General features: G+C 33.0%; 2 long non-coding RNA genes across 2 annotated transcripts; both read left to right on the forward strand.

Moving 5' to 3' along the window:
* Window positions 1-3,219: 3,219 nt before the first annotated feature.
* Window positions 3,220-5,227, forward strand: LOC148762379 (uncharacterized). The gene is made up of 3 exons (XR_016026492.1): window positions 3,220-3,431; window positions 4,082-4,165; window positions 5,034-5,227. It is a non-coding gene; the product is annotated as an uncharacterized LOC148762379 (long non-coding RNA).
* Window positions 5,228-10,403: 5,176 nt separating this feature from the next.
* On the forward strand, window positions 10,404-12,300 carry LOC148762380 (uncharacterized). The gene is made up of 3 exons (XR_016026485.1): window positions 10,404-10,504; window positions 11,155-11,238; window positions 12,107-12,300. It is a non-coding gene; the product is annotated as an uncharacterized LOC148762380 (long non-coding RNA).
* Window positions 12,301-14,665: the final 2,365 nt, after the last annotated feature.

A 14,665-nucleotide genomic window follows, 5' to 3' on the forward strand; every position in this document is an offset into this window, starting at 1 on the left:
TACATGTGTCTAAATAGAGAGGCATGTTGGTAATAATTTACTATCTATAAATACCTAGCTCTTTTTTTTGAAAAATACTTTCAAAGCATTTCATATTTCCAAAAATTCTATCATTTTCATTCCAAAATTCTTTCAAGAGTAGTTTAGAGATTTACGAGTTTGCTAGATTTTATATTTGAGTGCACATTAGAATATCCTTGAGTGGTTCGTTGCATCTTAGGAGTAGGATGTCTTGTTATTTGCACCGGGGTAGCGACATAAATCTGCTTTGAAGTCAGCTCCTTCCATAGCATGCCTCGAACTAGTTTTCACATTAAAAACTCTTTTTTATTTCTTTTGTTGTTAATTGTTAACTATCTATTATTATTTTTTGTGTGTTTTTCTTTATCTTTTCGGGTATAGATTCTAACAATTTCAAAGTAGATTTGGTTTTGCATTTTTTTTAAATGGTTTTTATTGAAGAACAAATTTCTGTAAAGCTAGAGAAATTCTCTGTGCAAAACTTTCGTAGATGGCAGAATCAAATGCGTTATTGGTTAACAACTTTAAGCCTTTTTTTTGTCATCTCCAATCCTATTGATTCTTTAAATGAAAATCCTGATCCTTGTTGGCTCCATTAGTTTTTGATGATAATAAAACATTCCCATTCTTTTGTGTTTAATATCCTTATTTAAGTGTGCAGGACAAGAATAGTATGCTAATGCCAAATAAATTATTCAAAGAGGATATATTAAAAGTTATATGAAGAAGGAAGTTATAATAAATCAACAAGACAGAAGACCCTTAGTCGATTAATGAAGAGTTAGTCAGCTAAGATTTAAATCAAAAGTTGGCGGGTTGAAGAGTGTTGAGAAACAGAACCAACTTAGTCGACCAAGGAATGAGTTAGTCGACTAAGTGCACACTACTAGAACTGCTAGAAACTAGAAGCAGAAGACAGAGATGACTTAGTCGACTAAGCCATATGTTAGTCGACTAAGAGCATTCTGCCTGCAATTTTGAAGTTTGCACTAAAAGACAGATTAAGGACTAGATTAGCTACCAAACTGTTTCCAACGATCAAAAATTGCCTAACTCCCATCAGAGCTGCTTTTTTCAAGTATAAAAAGTGTCATGACCCGAAACTCCCATCGGCCTCGTGACAACCGCCGCGACGTCTCGATAGGCACTCATTACCTCAAATGCCGATCGGAACCCTACAAGGCTTAGCATCAGCTTCTGCATCTCCCTGGTGAGTGACAGTTATTAAATCTTGCATTTCAAGAAATCATAAGTCGTTTCCAAATCAAAATAATAAAATATTATTTTCTGGCTCACAAGGGCATTTTCGTCATTTTTCTTCAAAAATATCGAAACCCGCCAAAAACATGGTGTAAAAGCTAAATATGTTCATACATATTTTAAATCAAATAACTAAAGTATAAAATTACTTTTACAATGACACGTGGGCCCCCAACTAACCAATAAGATGCGAGTCTGTGAACCTATAATTTTGACAATGCAAGTCTAACTGAAGTCCTTGATGCAATCGGCTATCTACCGGCTATCCCAAACCTGAAATGTGGGGAATTGAGAGTGGTGAGATTATAAAATCCTAGTGAGTAAACAGACACCATCTAAACTATCTAAAGGCGAGTAAATGGAGAATTAAAAAATAATTAACTTCAGTAAATTTTTCACATCACGAATATTCATTTCAACCAAATAATCAATATGGCTCGTGAATTACTCAAAACTTGGCTCATGCCAAATCCTGTACTCGGTGACACTTGGACCATGGGTATCCAACCGAGTCCGCCAAGGTTGTTAAAAATTCATATTTCACATAAATCATATTTTTATTTTGAAACATAGCCGTTCCTTGACGTTGGCTGAGTCTCACTCTCACGCGGTGGTCCACGTGAAGTGCACTCAAAAAGCCCACCTCAGGAGATACCCTACACGCCTCTACGACTGAGGTGAGAATATAAAGGAGTTTACCGTGCCCTTTTAATAGGCTGGCTCACGGAACCCCCTACTACTACAGTAGCTAATCTTTTATCTACCACCTGATTTATAATATCTTTTTTTGCATGACATGGCAATTTATCGCAACCTAGCCTATCAAGGCTAAATACACAGTACAAATAATTCTAACACCAAAATCAGTTTAGCCATTCATGCTCATTTATGGTCATAATCTGAAATACCCCATACTTTGATATGGTGATAAATAAAGTTGATTGAATGCAAATTGAGGTCAATTAAAATGTTTAAAAGTGATAAAAGACGAAAGGAGTAGTTTAGGATAAAATATTTCGCAAGTAAGAAAATAATAATAATTTTCTCGGAGGAGAATTTATGAGATAAAAGGTGATTTGGAAGTCAAATGCGGCATAATAAGGTATTTTTGGTACCAAGGAGACAAGATAAAATTTTTAGAATAAAATAATATTTTATTAATAAAATAATATTAAAATATTAATATTTAGCCGGATGTCGAAGTCAATCAAGAAGGAGGATCATATGGTTGATCCAAGTGGGGGAGAAGATGACAAGCCCGACTCTACAGAAATATTTGTGATGACATACATGTGGTGGATAGCATGTTTACATGCTAAGAGAGTCTTGAAAAATTTACAAAAGTCGGTATTGTACCTACAGGTACAATAAAGTTGATTTAAGCCTCGAACTAGATCAAATAGAGAATTTACAATGAAATTAAGAATTTTAAAGTCCCAGAATGGGTTAATATGGTGATTCGGAGTTCGAGGATCAATTTGGAGTCAAACTGGAATTTTCGCTATCTAGGGGCAAAATGGTCATTTGCCACCTGGGGACAAAATGGAAATTTTTAGAAAAGACTTTTGGCCCCATTTCACTTATTGGATTAAGATTTGAGGTTTAGAAGTGAAAATTTTTAATTTCGGTATAATTTGGAGTAAAAGGGTAAAATGGTAATTTTACCATTCGGAATCGAAAATTTAATTTTTTGAAAGGATTTTGATCAAATTTAATTATTTGGAATGTGAAATGAGTATGAGGAGTGAAAATTATGCATTATGGAAAATTTTCAATTTTTGGGGTAAAAATGTAATTTTTAAAAAGTTCGGGGGCAAAAGTGTAATTTTGAAAAATTTGCTCCACCAAAACTTTGGAAAAATCTGGAAATTTCACTTAAGACTTGGATAAGTCAAAGGGAATGCATGGTGAAAAAAATAGGACAAGTGGATGGCTAGAAAAAAAAAATGAATTAATAAAATATTTAAAATATGAATAAAATAATATTATTTCATTAAACAATAAAAAGGCATAAAAAAAATCAGCCCACCCATTCTTCTTCTTCAACATTCGGCCAAGCAAGAAACAAGAGAGAGAAAGGAGAAAACAAAACCCTAGAGAGAGAAAATCAAAGAAAAAGTGTGAATTTTCAAGGAAATTAAGTGAAAAAGGTGAGATTTTTTTCTATTAAGCTTGAGTTTTCTTATTCCCAAGCATTTCTCTTTATTTTCCATGATTAAATTACATGTTTTCATGATGAATTCAATTCTGAAAAAATGGGTTAGGAGAGAGAAAGTTGTTGGATTTATTTGATTTTAATTTATGTTAGTGTTTTTAGTTAGTTTAGCATATTTAGAAACAAAACAACAAGAAAAGAATTTATTTTCTCCCCCAACCATTAATGGCTGAATTTACCATGTAGTGAGTGAGGATGAGTTTGATTTTATTCTAGGAGAATTGGTTAAGGAATAATGAATTATGAGCCTAGAAAAATAATGGGAATTTTCGGAGGAAAAATACGAATTTTTACCCACTAGGGGTATTTTTGTAATTTGCTGTTGGGACTGATAATTTGCATCACACTGAGGGACATTAAGTTAATTTGGGTGTAATTGAGGTATAGAAACTGAAAAGAATTAAATTGGAATTTAAACGAACCCGTTAGGAATTTAATCGAGTGATAAGACGAATTAGGCTAATACTGGATTTAGATAGTTACCAGTGCATTTTTGCATTCCATATCATGCATTGGTAGTCCAAATTAGTTTAATTTTGATTTAGTACCAACTTAGTGAAATTCTCGATTTTGTACTGTGTCAAGGTGGTGAGTCCTCCAATAAAGGCAAGGAAATTGCATCCGAGGACCAGTAGACAGAGTGCTTCGAAAGTCTGCATTCTAGACATTGTGAGTAAACTTATTATCGTCTTAATTATCTAGAGTAGTTTTATACAACTATGTGATTTTATGAAAAATGGGTTTAAATGGTAAATTGTTATGTTTTAAGGGAAATTGTGATTTTATAAAATGATTTTATAAATTTTCTGAAAAATCGAATATTGGTTTTGAAAATAGAGTAATTGGAGACTGCTAGTTTGTGTTGCAAATTTATGGTTCTAAATTGAATGGCTTATGACAATAAACGAGCATGAATGGCTAAACTGATTTTGGTGTTATAATTATTTATACTGTGTATTCAGCCTTGAGAGGCTAGGTTGTGATAAATTGCCATGACATGCTAGAATGAATTTTATTGATTGGTGGATTATATATTAATTATTTACTGCAGAGGGGGTTCCGTGGACCAGCCTATTAGAGGGGCACGGTAAACTCCATTATATTATTACCTCGAACGGAGAGGCGCGTAGGGTATCTCCTGGGGTATAGCTTAGGGTTCACTTCACGCCAAACCACCACGTGAAGGGGAACTCAGCCAACGCCAAGGAACGGCTGTATTTTTTTCAAACAAAAATATATTTTAAGTGTATACAAAATTTTAACAGCCTTGGCGGACTCGGTTAGATGCCCTGCGCAAGGTATCACCGAGTATGAGTTTTGGCACGAGCCAAAGTTTTAAGAAATTCATAAGCCAAGTTGATTACTCGATTTTTATGGATTGATTTTATTTGGTTGAAATGAGTTGAATGGTAATGAAATTACAGTATGATGATTTATTTTAATTGTCTCCATTTACTCGACTTTAGATAGTTTAGATGGTATCTGTTTACTCGCTGGGATTTTATAATCTCACCACCCTCATTTCCTCACATTTCAGGCTCAGGGAATTTCGTAGTTAGCTGACTTGAACAAGGACCTTCATTTGGACTCGAATCGGTAAAAGCTGTAGGTTTCCAGCTTCCGATGCATTTTGGATAGATATGGGCCCACGTGTCACTGTAAAAGAAATTTTATGCTTTGGTTATTTGCTTTATAGTATATATGAATATAATTATCTTTTATGCTATAAGAATTATGTACCGATAGTTTTATGAAAATTATTTTACAAGAAAATAGTTTATTTTATTGAATATTTTTATCATATTCAAATGGTCAAATTTTCACTTCAAATGAACGTTTTAGATACTTAATTTTTTTTTTATCATTAAATATATATTTTCGGCTTACCTACTACATTTTTAGCAAGTTTCGAGGTTTTCGATAAAAATGACGAAAATGCCCCTGTGAGCAAAAAAAAAAAAAACAATATGTTATGTTATAATTTGGAAATGATTTGTAATCCTTCGTATTTTGATTATTTGATAACTATTGCTCACCGGGGAAGTGCGAAAGCTGATACGAGAGCCTTGCGAGGTTTCGATCGACATTCGGGGTGAAGAATGTTTGTCGAGGCTTCGCGGCGGTTGTCACGGGCTCGATGGGGAGTTCCGGGTCGTGACAATTTAGATTGGTATCAGAGCATGGTTTAAAGATCAGATATTTTGATTTTAAAGCTTTGGATTTTAAAGTTTTTGATTTTAAGGTTGTTTTAAGAAATCTACACTGACACTGCGTGGTCCCAAGTCCAATTAAGTTAAGTTAAGTTAGGTTAGATTGAATAGAATGTATGCATCTACATATAGAAATCTACCTATTTTTGAGATTCATAAATAATTAAACAATTACTATTTGATTGCATATAGGTTTTGAGGTGCACTAGTGACACATACACCATGTCTAGGAGAGACGGTAGTCCCGATGCCTCTTATAGTATTAGCGAGGGATCGCTAGATTCTACTGCTAAGAGCCGATGGCAACTCGAATCGAGTAGTCCAAAAAGTGCAGATAGTAATAATATTAATGTAAGCATAAGAGGTTCCCTTTTGAGAAAATCTAAGGAACATGTTAAAGAAAGGGGGAAATTAAGAATAGCTGAAGGAGGTATTCGTTCTAGGAAGAGCGTGACAGTAGTCCGACACTTTCCACCAGGCTGTGGGAGAAATGTAAGGGGACAACCAGAAAAGGATAAGGAGAAAGTAACAGTGGCAAGTAAACCTCTTAGAAAAGTGTCAGGTGTACGACATTTTCCTCCCGGTTGTGGAAGAAATGCTGCACCGGTGAGTGATGAAGAATATAGGAGAATACAACAAGCCTAGATTGAAGAACAAAGGAGAAAATCTCAAGAGGAAGAGGATCCATTGATGTGCCCGGATCAGGACAAAGAGGAACCTAAAGATGTTTAATACTTTAGTTGAAGTTGTATTGTCATAAATCTAGGCAAGTGTCGTTTAAGGGAAGATGTAGTAGTTACCTGTGTAAAGGAGTTAGGAGTGGCTTTTATTTTGTATGACTCGAACGGAATGTAAAATAGCAGTTTAAATAATTGGATATGTATGGGAATCTTTTAGTATAACAGAGATAAATTGGTAATATAATTATTGAGGAAGGTTATAGAAGGAAGCAATAAGGTCATAAATGACATTCGGAATGGATAATGTGATTAAGTTAATGATTGTAATTTAAGCATGAAGGGGATTATTTAGTGATGTTATGACACTATGAGGTAATAGTCGGGCACAAATATAACCCAATGAAGTTAAATTATGAAATATGGGGAATATAAAATTTTGATTCAGTAAGGATTGTGAGAATAAAATAAGGAGGAAGCTGAGCTGTTTTCGTAGTTAATTATATCGAAAGTCAATAAGATTATTGGAGTATAAGACAAAGAAGATAAATGGGATAGGGATGACAATAAATTTGAGGAAAGTTGTAGATAGTGAGCAACTTATGTGTGGAGTGGTATATGTATCATGAACTTATTACACTGTATGGAAAGGATGTTATGAGGTGGAATTTTATGAATGTTGATAAAAGTCAAAAGATGACATGAGATGAAAGTATTAATCTGGCTTAGTGTGTATGACAAGAAAATAGAAGGTACCTATACTTATGGAACTCATGATATATATCTAGAAGGGAAACCACTAGTTGAGAATGATTGATGTGGTGACTTTGAATGCAGACAAATAGCTTTGATGGGAAAATTTCTAATAGCTACAGTACTTCAGCATTGACTGTTCAACATTATACTGCTCCGAATACCTCACGCCTATGATACATGAGTAAGATGGGAGTGACACGATAATGAGCTTACAAATTGAATTTTGGTTGTTGGTCATTGTGTTTTGTTATCTGGGAGTCTTAAATATTTTGGAGAATGTTTACCCAAATGAATTGAAAAACTTCTTTATTGCCTTGTATATAGGCATATAATTAAAAGAAAAAAAAAATTTGAAAGATTCTTGAGATGACTATATTGGGATGAGATACCAAGTAATGAAAGTGTGAAGGAAGAATTACGAGACTGGTATAGAAAATTAGTTTATATGGAATATCATTATGAGAATTTGTAATATCTGTTTTGATACAGTAAAATGACAAGAGTTAGGAACAACATGAGGCTAATTGTGTGACACCCTAGAAACCTATGAAGATGAGTTAGGGATTGAATGGATGAGTATGTATTTATATATCTTTAAGAGTAAATGTTTTAGGAATACATAAACAGCTTTGAGAATAGATTGTAATCATACACAGCAAGTATGAAACGTAAAATTTTTAAAACTTGCTGAGAAGCCTAACGGCTAAATCACAAGTTAAGGGATCACATGCTGTGAGACATAAGTTTAAGATAGATATTCCCAAGGAAATACTTAAGAGAAGTTTTGCTCTGGATCTTGTTAAAGCAAGCACTAAGTTATGTGATTATAAAAAGGAAGCTGTAAGCTGAGAGTGATATTAGTATTAATATTGAAAAATACTTGAGGGGAATCTAGTTTTAAGTTTTACAATTTCAAGTGCAATTTATAAATTAGTTAAGGAAGAATGGTGTTATGTTCATATGAAGGAGTGGAACAAAGGATGATAGAAGTTGACCTTGAAAATGAAGTCCGATAATGAAACTTTCCTAATATATTATGGAAATTGGAATTCGAAAATTCTTAAGGCATACATGATTCAAATGGGTTTTAGTCTTAAGTGACAAATCAATATCGTAATGCAAGAAAGATACAAGGTAATATAGAGGCATGAAAGATGATTAAGGACAAAAAGGATGACTCTTAGAAATTGTGGTATTGCATGAGATGCAATGATCAAGTTGAGATAAATCTTTGAGGCATCAATAGGATTATAAAGCATACACGTATAATAGATTATAATTCAATGGAGATGACATTGTGATGAATGATATATAGTATAAGGAAACTCAAACATATGGTTGGAAATGATATGAATGATATGAAGTTATACACAAGTATAATAAGAAGGTTGACATGCACTATAAGAATTATTATATTGAAACTAGGATTGGGATACAGATGAATAATGGGGGAATGTAGTCCAAGGCATTTGAACACATGGATTCCTATATATAAAGAGAGAGGTTGACATTTGAAAATGCATGTATATATGTATATATGAAATTGATAATTTTACTAACTGAAGTGAAGAATGGTTCTCGGTAATTGGGAGATTTTGAAATAGTGTCCAGAGAGGTTAGTGAGCTAAAGTGTTAACAGACATGTAATGAACGATTAAAGTTATGAATGACTTTGAAAGTAAACCTTGAATTGTTTAAGTTTTTAATGGAACTTCATTAAAGGAAGGGTTTGGACCAGTATAAGATGGATGAATCAAGGTTGAGAAAATTGGTATGGAGCAAATTAATCAAACGATGAATAGGTATACATAAGTAAGTATGATATGTGATTGAAATCAGTATAATTGAGATGAAGTTATGGTTCAAATGTAATAATGGTGATAAAGGCATGCTTAGTGTCTAGATATAAGAGATCATGGTTGTGAAAAGTATTACTGATCCGATTCCAAAGGATGATAATTGCCGTAAATAAAGCATTTAATTGAACTGAAGGTGAACGAATGAAATAAATTGAATGTCCCTATAGAAGGAACAAGGAGTAGGATCATAGAAGGAGATTGATAACGCAACATCGATGGGAATTCGAGGACGAATTCTATTTAAGTGGGGGAGATTGAAATACCCCATACTTTGATATGGTGATAAATAAAGTTGATTGAATGCAAATTGAGGTCAATTAAAATGTTTAAAAGTGATAAAAGACGAAAGGAGTAGTTTAGGATAAAATATTTCGCAAGTAAGAAAATAATAATAATTTTCTCGGAGGAGAATTTATGAGATAAAAGGTGATTTGGAAGTCAAATGCGGCATAATAAGGTATTTTTGGTACCAAGGAGACAAGATAAAATTTTTAGAATAAAATAATATTTTATTAATAAAATAATATTAAAATATTAATATTTAGCCGGATGTCGAAGTCAATCAAGAAGGAGGATCATATGGTTGATCCAAGTGGGGGAGAAGATGACAAGCCCGACTCTACAGAAATATTTGTGATGACATACATGTGGTGGATAGCATGTTTACATGCTAAGAGAGTCTTGAAAAATTTACAAAAGTCGGTATTGTACCTACAGGTACAATAAAGTTGATTTAAGCCTCGAACTAGATCAAATAGAGAATTTACAATGAAATTAAGAATTTTAAAGTCCCAGAATGGGTTAATATGGTGATTCGGAGTTCGAGGATCAATTTGGAGTCAAACTGGAATTTTCGCTATCTAGGGGCAAAATGGTCATTTGCCACCTGGGGACAAAATGGAAATTTTTAGAAAAGACTTTTGGCCCCATTTCACTTATTGGATTAAGATTTGAGGTTTAGAAGTGAAAATTTTTAATTTCGGTATAATTTGGAGTAAAAGGGTAAAATGGTAATTTTACCATTCGGAATCGAAAATTTAATTTTTTGAAAGGATTTTGATCAAATTTAATTATTTGGAATGTGAAATGAGTATGAGGAGTGAAAATTATGCATTATGGAAAATTTTCAATTTTTGGGGTAAAAATGTAATTTTTGAAAAGTTCGGGGGCAAAAGTGTAATTTTGAAAAATTTGCTCCACCAAAACTTTGGAAAAATCTGGAAATTTCACTTAAGACTTGGATAAGTCAAAGGGAATGCATGGTGAAAAAAATAGGACAAGTGGATGGCTAGAAAAAAAAAAATGAATTAATAAAATATTTAAAATATGAATAAAATAATATTATTTCATTAAACAATAAAAAGGCATAAAAAAAATCAGCCCACCCATTCTTCTTCTTCAACATTCGGCCAAGCAAGAAACAAGAGAGAGAAAGGAGAAAACAAAACCCTAGAGAGAGAAAATCAAAGAAAAAGTGTGAATTTTCAAGGAAATTAAGTGAAAAAGGTGAGATTTTTTTCTATTAAGCTTGAGTTTTCTTATTCCCAAGCATTTCTCTTTATTTTCCATGATTAAATTACATGTTTTCATGATGAATTCAATTCTGAAAAAATGGGTTAGGAGAGAGAAAGTTGTTGGATTTATTTGATTTTAATTTATGTTAGTGTTTTTAGTTAGTTTAGCATATTTAGAAACAAAACAACAAGAAAAGAATTTATTTTCTCCCCCAACCATTAATGGCTGAATTTACCATGTAGTGAGTGAGGATGAGTTTGATTTTATTCTAGGAGAATTGGTTAAGGAATAATGAATTATGAGCCTAGAAAAATAATGGGAATTTTCGGAGGAAAAATACGAATTTTTACCCACTAGGGGTATTTTTGTAATTTGCTGTTGGGACTGATAATTTGCATCACACTGAGGGACATTAAGTTAATTTGGGTGTAATTGAGGTATAGAAACTGAAAAGAATTAAATTGGAATTTAAACGAACCCGTTAGGAATTTAATCGAGTGATAAGACGAATTAGGCTAATACTGGATTTAGATAGTTACCAGTGCATTTTTGCATTCCATATCATGCATTGGTAGTCCAAATTAGTTTAATTTTGATTTAGTACCAACTTAGTGAAATTCTCGATTTTGTACTGTGTCAAGGTGGTGAGTCCTCCAATAAAGGCAAGGAAATTGCATCCGAGGACCAGTAGACAGAGTGCTTCGAAAGTCTGCATTCTAGACATTGTGAGTAAACTTATTATCGTCTTAATTATCTAGAGTAGTTTTATACAACTATGTGATTTTATGAAAAATGGGTTTAAATGGTAAATTGTTATGTTTTAAGGGAAATTGTGATTTTATAAAATGATTTTATAAATTTTCTGAAAAATCGAATATTGGTTTTGAAAATAGAGTAATTGGAGACTGCTAGTTTGTGTTGCAAATTTATGGTTCTAAATTGAATGGCTTATGACAATAAACGAGCATGAATGGCTAAACTGATTTTGGTGTTATAATTATTTATACTGTGTATTCAGCCTTGAGAGGCTAGGTTGTGATAAATTGCCATGACATGCTAGAATGAATTTTATTGATTGGTGGATTATATATTAATTATTTACTGCAGAGGGGGTTCCGTGGACCAGCCTATTAGAGGGGCACGGTAAACTCCATTATATTATTACCTCGAACGGAGAGGCGCGTAGGGTATCTCCTGGGGTATAGCTTAGGGTTCACTTCACGCCAAACCACCACGTGAAGGGGAACTCAGCCAACGCCAAGGAACGGCTGTATTTTTTTCAAACAAAAATATATTTTAAGTGTATACAAAATTTTAACAGCCTTGGCGGACTCGGTTAGATGCCCTGCGCAAGGTATCACCGAGTATGAGTTTTGGCACGAGCCAAAGTTTTAAGAAATTCATAAGCCAAGTTGATTACTCGATTTTTATGGATTGATTTTATTTGGTTGAAATGAGTTGAATGGTAATGAAATTACAGTATGATGATTTATTTTAATTGTCTCCATTTACTCGACTTTAGATAGTTTAGATGGTATCTGTTTACTCGCTGGGATTTTATAATCTCACCACCCTCATTTCCTCACATTTCAGGCTCAGGGAATTTCGTAGTTAGCTGACTTGAACAAGGACCTTCATTTGGACTCGAATCGGTAAAAGCTGTAGGTTTCCAGCTTCCGATGCATTTTGGATAGATATGGGCCCACGTGTCACTGTAAAAGAAATTTTATGCTTTGGTTATTTGCTTTATAGTATATATGAATATAATTATCTTTTATGCTATAAGAATTATGTACCGATAGTTTTATGAAAATTATTTTACAAGAAAATAGTTTATTTTATTGAATATTTTTATCATATTCAAATGGTCAAATTTTCACTTCAAATGAACGTTTTAGATACTTAATTTTTTTTTTATCATTAAATATATATTTTCGGCTTACCTACTACATTTTTAGCAAGTTTCGAGGTTTTCGATAAAAATGACGAAAATGCCCCTGTGAGCAAAAAAAAAAAAAAACAATATGTTATGTTATAATTTGGAAATGATTTGTAATCCTTCGTATTTTGATTATTTGATAACTATTGCTCACCGGGGAAGTGCGAAAGCTGATACGAGAGCCTTGCGAGGTTTCGATCGACATTCGGGGTGAAGAATGTTTGTCGAGGCTTCGCGGCGGTTGTCACGGGCTCGATGGGGAGTTCCGGGTCGTGACATAATCCATTCAATTTAAAACCATAAATTTACAATACAAGCAGGCAGTCTCCAAATTACTCTATTTTCAAAACCAGTATTCGATTTTCCAGAAAATTTATAAAATCATTTTATAAAATCACAATTTCTCTTAAAACATAGCAATTTACCATTTAACCCATTTTCCATAAAATCATACAATTGTATAAAACTACTCTAGATAATTAAGACAATAATAAGTTTACTCACAGTTTCTGAAAACTAAATTCGGGTACTCCAACTATTACTCATCGAGTGCAATTTATTTGCCCTTGCTAGAGGATTCGCCACCTTGACAAATTGTACAATTAAGAGGTTTACTATTTTGGTACTAAACCAAAATAAACCAATTTATACTACTAATGCATGATATGAAGTGCAAAATGTCTAAATTTTGCCTAAACGAGATGTTAGCCTATTTTGATCTTTTACCCGATAAATCGATATACGCGTCCGTTTAAACTCCAAATTAATTATTTTCAATTTCTATACCTCAATTGCACCCAAATTGACTTAATGTTCCTCAGTGTGGTGCAAATTATCAGTCTCGGTAGCAAATTACGAAAATACCCCTAGTGGGTAAAAATTCATATTTTTGCTTCGAAAATTCTCATTATTTTTCTAAGCTCATAATTCATCATTATTCATCATAATTCCTCAAATAAACATGAAGATCAGCAGCCAATATTCCCCTAGAAAATTCGGCATAATGGGTTTCAATGGGAGAAAATTATTTATCTAGCTTATTTTTGCTATATTTCAATATAACCTAACTAAAATCACTTAATTCAATTAAAATCAACCAAAACTCAAGTTCAAAACTCATCCATGGAGGTTTGGCCAGCATGGGTGTCCATACCCACTTTCAAATTTTGCATGGAAATGAGAAAAAAATGCACGGGTAGTGAAAATCACAAGGAAAATCAATGAAATTTACCTTTTTAATGCTTGATTTCTTGATTTCTCTTGATTTTCCTCAAATTTTTTCAGCTAGGGTTCTTATTTCTTTTCCCCCTTTTTCTCTCCTGGTTTGGACAGCTGAAGAAGATGAGAATTCTGGAATTTTGACATTTTTAAAGGCTAAAATAATATAATATTATTTTATTTATTTTTTTTGTTTTATTAATTCCTTAAATTCTAGCCATCCATTTATTTCCAAATGTTCACCATACACTTGTCCCACATATCCATAGCTTAGATAAAATTCTCAGACTTATCCAAAGTCTTGGTGGAGTAATTTTTAAAATTTACACTTTTGCCCCCGTAAAAGTGAAAAATTACATTTTTACCCCAAAAACTGAAAAATTGCCCATAGACATATTTTTCATCCCTTATACTCATACCATTCTCCAATTTATCAAATTTGATCTAAATTCTCTCAAAATCTCAAATTTTGTCCGTGGGTGGAAAAATTACGATTTTGCCCCAACACTTTAGAAATCACCGAAATTAAACTTTTTCACTGCCAAACCCTCAAATTATACTCCAATACTCAAATCATACTCCAATAATTTAAATGGGGCCAAAAAAATCTTTTCTCAAAATTTCCATTTTGTCCTCAAATGGCAAATGACCATTTTGCCCCTAGATAGTGAAAATTTCAGTTTGACTCCAAATTGATCCTCGAACTCCGAATTACCATTTTAAGTCATCCTTGAACTGTGAAACTCTTAATTTCACCTCAAAATTCCTATTTGAACTAGTTCGAGGCTTAATCGACTTAATGGTACCATTAGGGGCAATATCGTTTTTTAACGATTCCTCGAACTTCTTAAACATGCAAACATTCTATTGAGCATGTAAATGACGTCGTAATTATTTTAAGAACAGAGTTTGACAAAAAGGGACTTTCAACAGCTAGAAACAAGTTTTGAAGGCTACCAAGCAAAAATAGCTAAAAAACCAGCAAAAATCTCTCT

This window comes from Theobroma cacao, chromosome 5, assembly GCF_053813885.1.
Source record: "Theobroma cacao isolate CCN51 chromosome 5, ASM5381388v1, whole genome shotgun sequence".
In the NCBI taxonomy this organism is placed as follows: domain Eukaryota; kingdom Viridiplantae; phylum Streptophyta; class Magnoliopsida; order Malvales; family Malvaceae; genus Theobroma; species Theobroma cacao.